The sequence below is a fragment of the Pygocentrus nattereri genome, chromosome 9, assembly GCF_015220715.1.
Source record: "Pygocentrus nattereri isolate fPygNat1 chromosome 9, fPygNat1.pri, whole genome shotgun sequence".
NCBI classification, from domain to species: domain Eukaryota; kingdom Metazoa; phylum Chordata; class Actinopteri; order Characiformes; family Serrasalmidae; genus Pygocentrus; species Pygocentrus nattereri.
In genome coordinates this window covers 41,370,221-41,379,504 of record NC_051219.1, presented here as the reverse complement: position 1 = coordinate 41,379,504, position 9,284 = coordinate 41,370,221, and positions in this window count along the sequence as shown.

Below are 9,284 nucleotides of genomic sequence, written 5' to 3'. Positions count from 1 at the left end.
TGGGTCAGCACCCTACACTATACCAATAAGAGTCCTTGGGCAAGACTCCTAACACCACCTTCACCAGCCTATGAAAAAATATCAAACTGTAATTGGCTCTGGATAAGAGCGTCCGCCAAATAATGTAAATGAGTGTCTTTCAACCCCTCAGACAGCACAGTATTAAAAACCTGAAGGCTTCTGTGATGGATATGACCACATGGGCTCAGGAATACTTTGTAAAAAATGTCAATAATCACTGTCTGGTGCTAGATAGATTGATTCTTTATTGATCCCGAAGGAAATTTAGCAGCCAGTAGCTTTCACACAACACAGGACAGGAATAGTAATAAACGTGAAAACAATATAACAGATTTAACATGAGATTCAATCATCATCTCTCCTCTTCCCTTTTCTTGTCTTCTTCTGGCCCCCTGGGAAGAATTGAAGAGCCTGATGTGCTCTCTGGACAAAGGACCTCCTGAATCTGTGGGTTGAGCAGCTCTATGACAGCAACCTGCCACTGAAAATGATCCTCTTGATTCTCTTTCAGTTTCTATTGATTATCTATTATTCTTTTTTGTTTTATATAACAGGTAGCTCTGGCCATGCAAGCTGATTGGTTGAGAACCGTTCTAACTGTGCTGTGATTTCACCATAACATCATGGGTTTTTCCACAAAACCTGAATTACTCTGCTGAGATGCTGTTGCTAAGCAACGAGTTTAGCAGCTGTAGGAGATCCTCAAGCCATTTGAACATTTTTACTTCTTATTTTGCCACAAACAGAAAATGGACACTTTCAAGATCAGATTTGACAGACAGCCGATTTGGTCCAAAAAAAGGTGCCTCCTACACACAGAGTTACAGAGCTGCCTCGGGTCTCTTGCAGATGAACAAGGATAGATAGAGGATAAACACAAAGGGAGGCAAAGACAGATGGACAGAGAGAGATGTGGACCCTGATGCTTCTATTGTATTGTTTTAAAAGAAGTTCCTTCAAATCACAGGCTGTGGGTCCTTTGTAATTGTTTTGTTTAAAAACTTGTACTTCATTTACAAAACCAAGCCCAAAAATGTTAGGACAGTAGGTAAAATTTAAATGAAAAAAAGCAGTGATTTATAAATTACATATTTGTACAAAAACACTGCAAAGATAAGATGTTTTATCTTAGCTGCTTCATTGTTTTTGTAAATATCCCCTCATTATGAAATTGACACCTGCAACAAAAGTTGTGACAGGGCAGTAAAAAACAGTTTAAACTGATGGTGCGGTCATGATTGGGTATACAGTAAGCATTCAGGACAGGTGTAGCTCTTTATGAGGATGGGTTGAGGCATACCACTGTGCCAAAAACACATCAGTAAAAATCCATCTGTTTAAAAATAATGTCCATCAGCCAGGGATTGCAAGGATTTCAGCAATTTCACCCTCTATGATGCACAAGATCATCTAAACATTCCTAGAATCCAGAGGAATATCTATGTGTAAGGTTGAAAGGTTGAAAACCACGGATGAGTGGATCGTGTGGTTGGTGTAGTGTAGCGGGTAACACATCTGCCTTCTACGCTGCAGACTGAGGTTCTATTCCCTGGCTGGGTCAGCACCCTACACTATACCAATAAGAGTCCTTGGGCAAGACTCCTAACACTGCCTTCACCAGCCTATGAAAAAATATCAAACTGTAATTGGCTCTGGATAAGAGCGTCCGCCAAATAATGTAAATGAGTGTCTTTCAACCCCTCAGACAGCACAGTATTAAAAACCTGAAGGCTTCTGTGATGGATATGACCACATGGGCTCAGGAATACTTTGTAAAAAATGTCAATAATCACTGTCTGGTGCTAGATAGATTGATACTTTATTGATCCCGAAGGAAATTTAGCAGCCAGTAGCTTTCACACAACACAGGACAGGAATAGTAATAAACGTGAAAACAATATAACAGATTTAACATGAGATTCAATCATCATCTCTCCTCTTCCCTTTTCTTGTCTTCTTCTGGCCCCCTGGGAAGAATTGAAGAGCCTGATGGCTCTGGGGACAAAGGATCTCCTTAATCTGTCAGTTGAGCAGCTCTGTGACAGCAACCTGCCACTGAAAATGGTCCTCCTGACCATGATGGTGTGTAGTGGGTGGCCATCATCCTCCATATCGGAGAGCAGTTTGTGCAATGTCCTTCTCTCAGCCACCTGAACCAGTGTCCAGTTACACACTGAAGACAGAGCTGCGTCTGCAGATACAATTCCTGTAATATGCACATTGAAAGTCATATATCAACAACATACAGAAATGTTGAACAGTGGAAATGTGTGTCTTGGTCTAACAGGTCAACCATTCAAATTGTTTATGGAAATAATGGACATTGTGTTCTCTGAGCTGAAGAAGAAAAGGGTCATCCAGATTGTTACTGGCATAAAGTCCAAAATCCAGTGTCTATCATGGTTTGGGGTTATTAGTGAGTAGCTCACACATTTCTACAGGCACAATTAATGGTGAACACCTTTGAGAGCAACGAATGCTGCCTTCTAGACAACGTCTTTTTCAGGGCCATGCATGTTTATTTCAACATGACAACACCAAGAATCTTTCTGGACGTGTTATAACAGTGTCCCCCCTTTTGTCTTAATGATGGTCTGGCATGGACCAAATCTGCCTGATGGAAGATTTTAAATAGATATATACTTTTATCCTTTTAAATGTTCCAAGATTCTAAGTCTTTCAGTTTATTTCCAGGTTCTATTAAAAAAGAATTTTCTTTCAGTTTCTATTGATTATCTATTCTTCTTTTTATATAACAGGTAGCTCTGGCCACACAAGCTGATTGGTTGAGAATTGTTCTAACTGTGCTGTTATTTCACCATAACATCACAGGTTTTTCCACAAACACTAACCACTCCACTGAGATGCCATTTCTAAGCAACAAGTTTGACAGCTGTAGGAGATGCTCCAGCCATTTTTATTTCTTACTTTGCCACAAACAGGAAACCAGACACTTTTAAGATCACATTTGACAGACAGCCGATTTTGTCCAATTCTGAAGATGAGCCTACACTAAATTCCCAAAATCTCAGTTGGTCTGTGTGGAGCTGGAGAACCAACTGCCGGCTGTGCAGCAAGTGGGTGGAGCTCGTTACTCTGACATAGCAATATATAAGCAAAAATAAGCTGCTTTTTAAGGAACTATAATTTGGTGGAAGGAACTGTGAACATTAAAACATATTACGGCCCAGTTTATTAATTTTTTTACTTTATTTATTTAACTTTGGTATAAAAGCAATATATCACAAGATTGCTATAACATCATCTAATTCTATTGCTTAAATATTAACGAGGATGAAGCGTTTGTTTATAAATTCATCAGTTCTGCTGATGATGCTTCATTTTTACTCAAATTCAATAGTGCTTTAACCTAAGAAACCAGTAATTAACAGTTATCAGTGATATTTTCACCAATATTTTTACTGATGATAAACATAACTTGTTTACATGAGTTGATGTTATCTCCAACCTGTATGTTGGACATTATATTATTGCCAAATTTCTATGAGCATGATGGGTTGTTTTTTAATTCATATGTAACATTTTGTTTGAAGAAATGGTGCAATGTATTTACCAACTATATTATGGCCTTCAGTGCACACAGTGCCCCAAAAATCATTGGCACATTTGGTAAAGATGAACTAAAAAAGGGTTGTCAGTGAGATTGGCAAATAACCCAGTCACTCTGGGAGGGCATTATACCCTTCAACAAAGCATCTACGTACTTCCTTTGCATAGAACTGTAAATAAAACCAGTTCTATTTGTGCACGCAAACCACAGCTTGTTGATGTTATATCCCACTTGATACATACATGTTGGACAGATTTCTATGAGAATGAGAGGATGTTTTGCCCAAACAAGCAATTTTCTTCTCATGCACATGCAGTTAATGTTGCAAAGAAATGTCCTGTCACGCAAATCACTGCCCAATCAATCTTACATATGCACGCTCAACTTCTTTGGACAACATACACTATATTTCTAAAAGTATTCGCTCGTCTGCCTTCGTATGCATATGTACTTGAGCGACAGCCCATTCTTAATCCATAGGGTTTAATATGATGTCGGCCCACCCTTTGCAGCTATAACAGTTTCAACTCTTCTGGGAAGTCTTTCCACAAGGGTTAGGAGTGGGTTTATGGGAATTTTTGACCGTTCTTCCAGAAGCGCATTTGTGAGGTCAGACACTGATGTTGGACGAGAAGGCCTGGCTCACAGTCTCCGCTCTAATTCAGCCCAAAGGTGTTCTATCAGGTTGAGGTCAGGACTCTGTGCAGGCCAGTCAAGTTCTTCCACACCAAACTGGCTCATCCGTGTCTTTATGGACCTGCTTTGTGCACTGTTGCACAGTCATGTTGGAACATTAAGGGGACATTCCCAAACTGTTCCCACAAAGTTGGGAGCATGAAATAGTACAAAATCTCTTGGTGCTAAAGCATTAAGAGTTCCTTAACTCCTGAAAAACCCAACTCCTGAAAAACAACCCCACGCCATAATCCCTCCTCCACCAAACCTTACACTTGGCACAATGCAGTCAGACAAGTACCGTTCTCCTGGCAACTGCCAAACCCAGACTCGTCCATCGGATTGCCAGACAGAGAAGCATGATTCAGCTCTCCAGAGAACATAGCAGGCAACACTTTGCGTTGCGCTTGGTGATGAAAGGCTTGGAAACCCATTCCATGAAGCTCATCTGAAGGCCACATCAAGTTTGGAGGTCTGTAGTGATTGACTCTGCAGAAAGTTGGAGATCTCTGCGCACTATGCACCTCAGCAGCCGCTGACCCCGCCCTGTCATTTTACGAGTTGCTGTCGTTACCAATCGCTTCTACTTTGTTATAATCCCACTGACAGTTGACTGTGGAATATTTGGTAGTGAGGAAATTTCACGACTGGACTTGCTGCACAGGTGGCGTCTGATCACGGTACCACGCTGGAATTCACTGAGCTCCTGAGAGCGACCCATTCTTTCACTAATGTCTGTAGAAGCAGTCTGCAGGCCTAGGGGCTCCGCTTTATACACCTATGAACACCTATATTCAATGATTTGGATGGGGGAGCGATTACTTTAGATAATATAGTGTATATGTCAGTGTACAGCTGTTGTTTTTAGCAGTTAGAGTGGAGCACATCAGTAGAGACACTACAGGGCTGCTAATGGTGTCCTTTATTCAAAAGCATCCCTCTGTCAATAAAGCATGACATTAATTGGAGGCTAAATCACCCTAATGACCGCTGCTTTCTGACAGAAAACAACACGACTGTCTGCAGCCTGGCGCTCACAGCTATATCTGTCACACTTGGTACTTTCCTATTTGGAATGCAATGTGTTTCCTAGTGGCAGCTTTCAGAGAGAAGCCATGATTCAGGATGGTCCAGTGCTAAGTAAATAGTTTTCCAGAAGATTCAGATGTTCAGTTTTCCAAGATCGGACACTCCCTTTCAGTAGTTATTGGGCAATTTAATGCTTTTGCGCACAAACCACAAACCCAGGCTCTGTGAGTGAACAATGAACAGTCAAATAAATTTGCCTGCTGCTATGAGGGGAATATATTACCCCTGCACATAAATAGATTATTTCAATAAGCAAGACTGTTCAAACATTTACAGTTATATACGAATGCATTTTTCTAGGCTTGAGACTAGAATCACATTCATTGATCAAAGAACATTTGTACTTTTTCATATATAGTCTATTTCAAATATGTGAGGTTATTTGACTTTGACTTGATTTGACTCACTTTCTAAAATTGCTTGGCCACATAAACCCTAGTTCATAACAACAATTCCATTATTTGCACAAAAACTGTCCATTTAGTCCTAAACAATTATGCTTTGTCCTTTTTATGTATTAATGTACCTCACTCCATGTATACGCCAATCAGGCATAACATTATTTCTATGCCCATTGTTCATTTTGTCACCTTTTACCCTGTTCTTCAGTGGTCAGGACCCCCATGGACCCTCACAGAGCAGGTACTATTTGGGTGGTGGGTCATCCTCAGTACTGCAGTAACACTGACGTGGTGGTGGTGTGCTAGTGTGTGTTGCAGGCACAGCAGTAAACACCGTGTCCACTCACTGTCCACTCTAATACACATCCCTTGTCAGCCCACCTCACCTTGTAGATGTAAAGTCAGAGATGACAGCTCATCTGCATCTGCACAGTCTGTGTTGGTCATCCTCTAGTTCTTCATCAGTGGTCACAGGACACTGTTGGCTGGATATTTTTGGTTGGTGGACTATTCTCAGTCCAGCAGTAACACTGCTGTGTCTGATCCAGCGCAACACACACCAACACACCACCATCACGTCAGTGTTACTGCAGTGCTGAGAATGATCCACCACCCAAATAGGAGTTGCTCTGTGAGGGTCCATTGGGGGCCTGACCACTGAACAAAAAGGTAAGAGGGGGCTAATAAAGTATCAGAGAAACAGATGGACTACAGTCTGTAACTGTAGAACTACAAAGTGCAGCTATACAGTAAGTGGAGCTGATAAAGTGGACAATGAGTGTAGAAACAAGGAGGTGGTCATGATGTTATGCCTGACCGGTGTATATTCAGCTATACAGTGAAGTTTTTTTTTCTTGCTCACAGTAAGTTGTACAGTGTCCTAAACTACATTGAATAGTCTGTACGACTACAATTAAGGATGTGATAAGTTTGGGGGGTTTATTTATGTAAAAGGCTTGAGTGACTGTTAACTTCTATTGTTTGTGTAATGCCGGGGAGCGAGGAGGTAGACGCATATGTGGAGCTAAGCGACTTTTATTGTGGGCAAATCCAGGGTCATAGTCTAAACGGTCCAGGTTCTCGTAGCCCACACGGATTGATCGGGGCGCAGACATGACAGACAAACCAGAATAACGATGCAAACAGAACAAACAACAGTACATAGACCAACAGAGACAAGGGGCAAACACAGGGCTTAAATACAATAGGGATGATGAGGGACAGGTGGAAACAATCAGGGGCGGAGTCACAAAACAAGGGGCTGGACTAGGATCAAAACACATGCACATGGACCGGACTGGGAGGGGCCAATCGTGACAGTTTGTTAGCTCCAGTGCTAAACTAAGCGGTTTTAGATGTGAAGCACCACATGGACCAACTTGAATCTTCTTCACATTCACAGCAGCCTAAAGATTCTCTACATTCCACACCTTGGCTGCTACACTTCCAGAGGTGTTCCTGAGCAACGCTGCCATTGTTGCATGGATCTATATCCGTTCATTCACAGATGAACGACTGTCAACAGTGCTTAAAATGAACAGAGATAGAAGACATTGTTCGTTTTAATAACACTCTGCTTCCTCAGTTCCTTCTCGTGGTTCTGGTCTACCCATTGTCAGAATTAAAGGTCTTTTTGTAGATGCTTGCGGCTGAAGATGTGCCATTGGGAGGTATGAAATGTCATCTCACAGATATAATCTACACATTTAAATTGAAGCTGAGATTAGCACTTTCTAGAATTCTTATTCTGAGTATCACTCACGGCATCAGTGAGTCAGAAGGGATGATTGAGGGGACTCATACGAGTGGTGATACCAGACACCCAGGGGGCTCTGAAATCCACACTCTTATCCAAATGCAGATTTCATGCCTGAATAATCTGTTGCCGAGGTTTTCTGTGTTTGCATAACAATACTGAAAGCCTGTACATCTCCACAATGGAAATGCGTGTGATTAGTTTGCTTTAGCCAGCACAAACACTCAGGCAGGGATTAACTCTGCTCTCTGTGTTGTTCTCACTAATGAAAAGGAGCCTAAATAAATTGTTTGAGCCAGATTTAGTGCTGAAAGTCTGTAAAGGGAAATGGAGTTGACCTCATCGTCATTACTGGCTGGGCTCTTTGTCAGTTTTAGGATCTTTTTCATCCTGATGATGAAACGTTGTCAGCTTCACTGAAAACAAGTCTTTTCGGGCAGTGCAACTTCTGGAGATAACACTAATATTCCCCATTGGCTTCCGGTGTTGCTGAGTGTTCCACGACAGCTATCTAGTACAATATCAACTTATATAGATCAGCTAAACAATGAAATCAGGTTCAGTCTATTAACCTGTATTGTTTCTTTTACTGTAAATACATAAACATGACCAGATTAAATGAAAAGTATGACGGCTTTTTAGGGCTTCTGTTAATAAAAATAAAGATGGTAGACTTAGAGAATAAAGTTGTAATATTTCAAGAAAAAAGACAATATTTAGCGAAAAAAAGGCTTAATATTTCGAGAATAAAGTTGTAATGTTTCGAGAATAAAGTCATAGTTTTTTTGAGAAAAAAGTCTAAATATTTTGAGAATAAAGTTTTAATATTTTGAAAAAAAGTCTTTATACTTCAAGAATAAAGTCGTAATATTTAAAGAAAAAAGACATAATATTTAGAGAAAAAAGGTCTTAATATTTCGAGAATAAAGTTGTAATGTTTCGAGAATAAATTCATAGTTTTTTTTAGGTAAAAGTCTAAATATTTTGAGAATAACGTATTATTTCGATTAAAAAAAATCATAATATGTTGAGAAAAAAAATGTAATATTTCGAAAAAAAAAGTGTTAATACTTCAAGAATAAAGTCGTAATATTTCAAGAAAAAAATAATATTTAGAGGATAAAGTCGAAATATTTAGAGGAAAAAGTGGGCTGACTGTAGGGGGGCTTCCATATCGCGTTGGGGTTTCGGTTGCTGTACTGACGCCAGAGCTCCACCCACTCCAGTCTCTCTGTGGATCATTTTGATCTTCATCCTCACTGTCTGTGACAATTCACGCCCTCTTTGAATGGGGGGAGATGTAGCCCCTGATAGCCGTGTAGACGACCCTGCCTACGATTCTCCTTCAACAACACAGACAGACGCTTTCCTCAGAGTCTGTCCGGCTCTTTATTCTAGATAAACGGTTTCCTGCTCAGCCATTTCAGCCGTTTCTCATACTAATACCAGGCTGGCGCTGATGTGCAGGACAGACGGGGAGGCTGAGTGTCTCTTTATGGGTGAATCGATATGAAAGGATAACTCCATTAAACATGAGGAGGTTCTGCCTTCCCTTTATAAAACCTTTGGCCACAATATTGTGACCTTTCCTGGTGTTAATGCCACTTTGTCATAATTCTACAACTTTTTCTCTCAAAATATTACGATTTTATTCTTGAAATATGCTGTATGACTTTTTTCTCTACACATTACAACTTTATTCTCGAAATGTTATGACCTTTTTCTCAAAGTGTACTATTTTTATTTTTATTAACAGTTGCCCTAAAACACC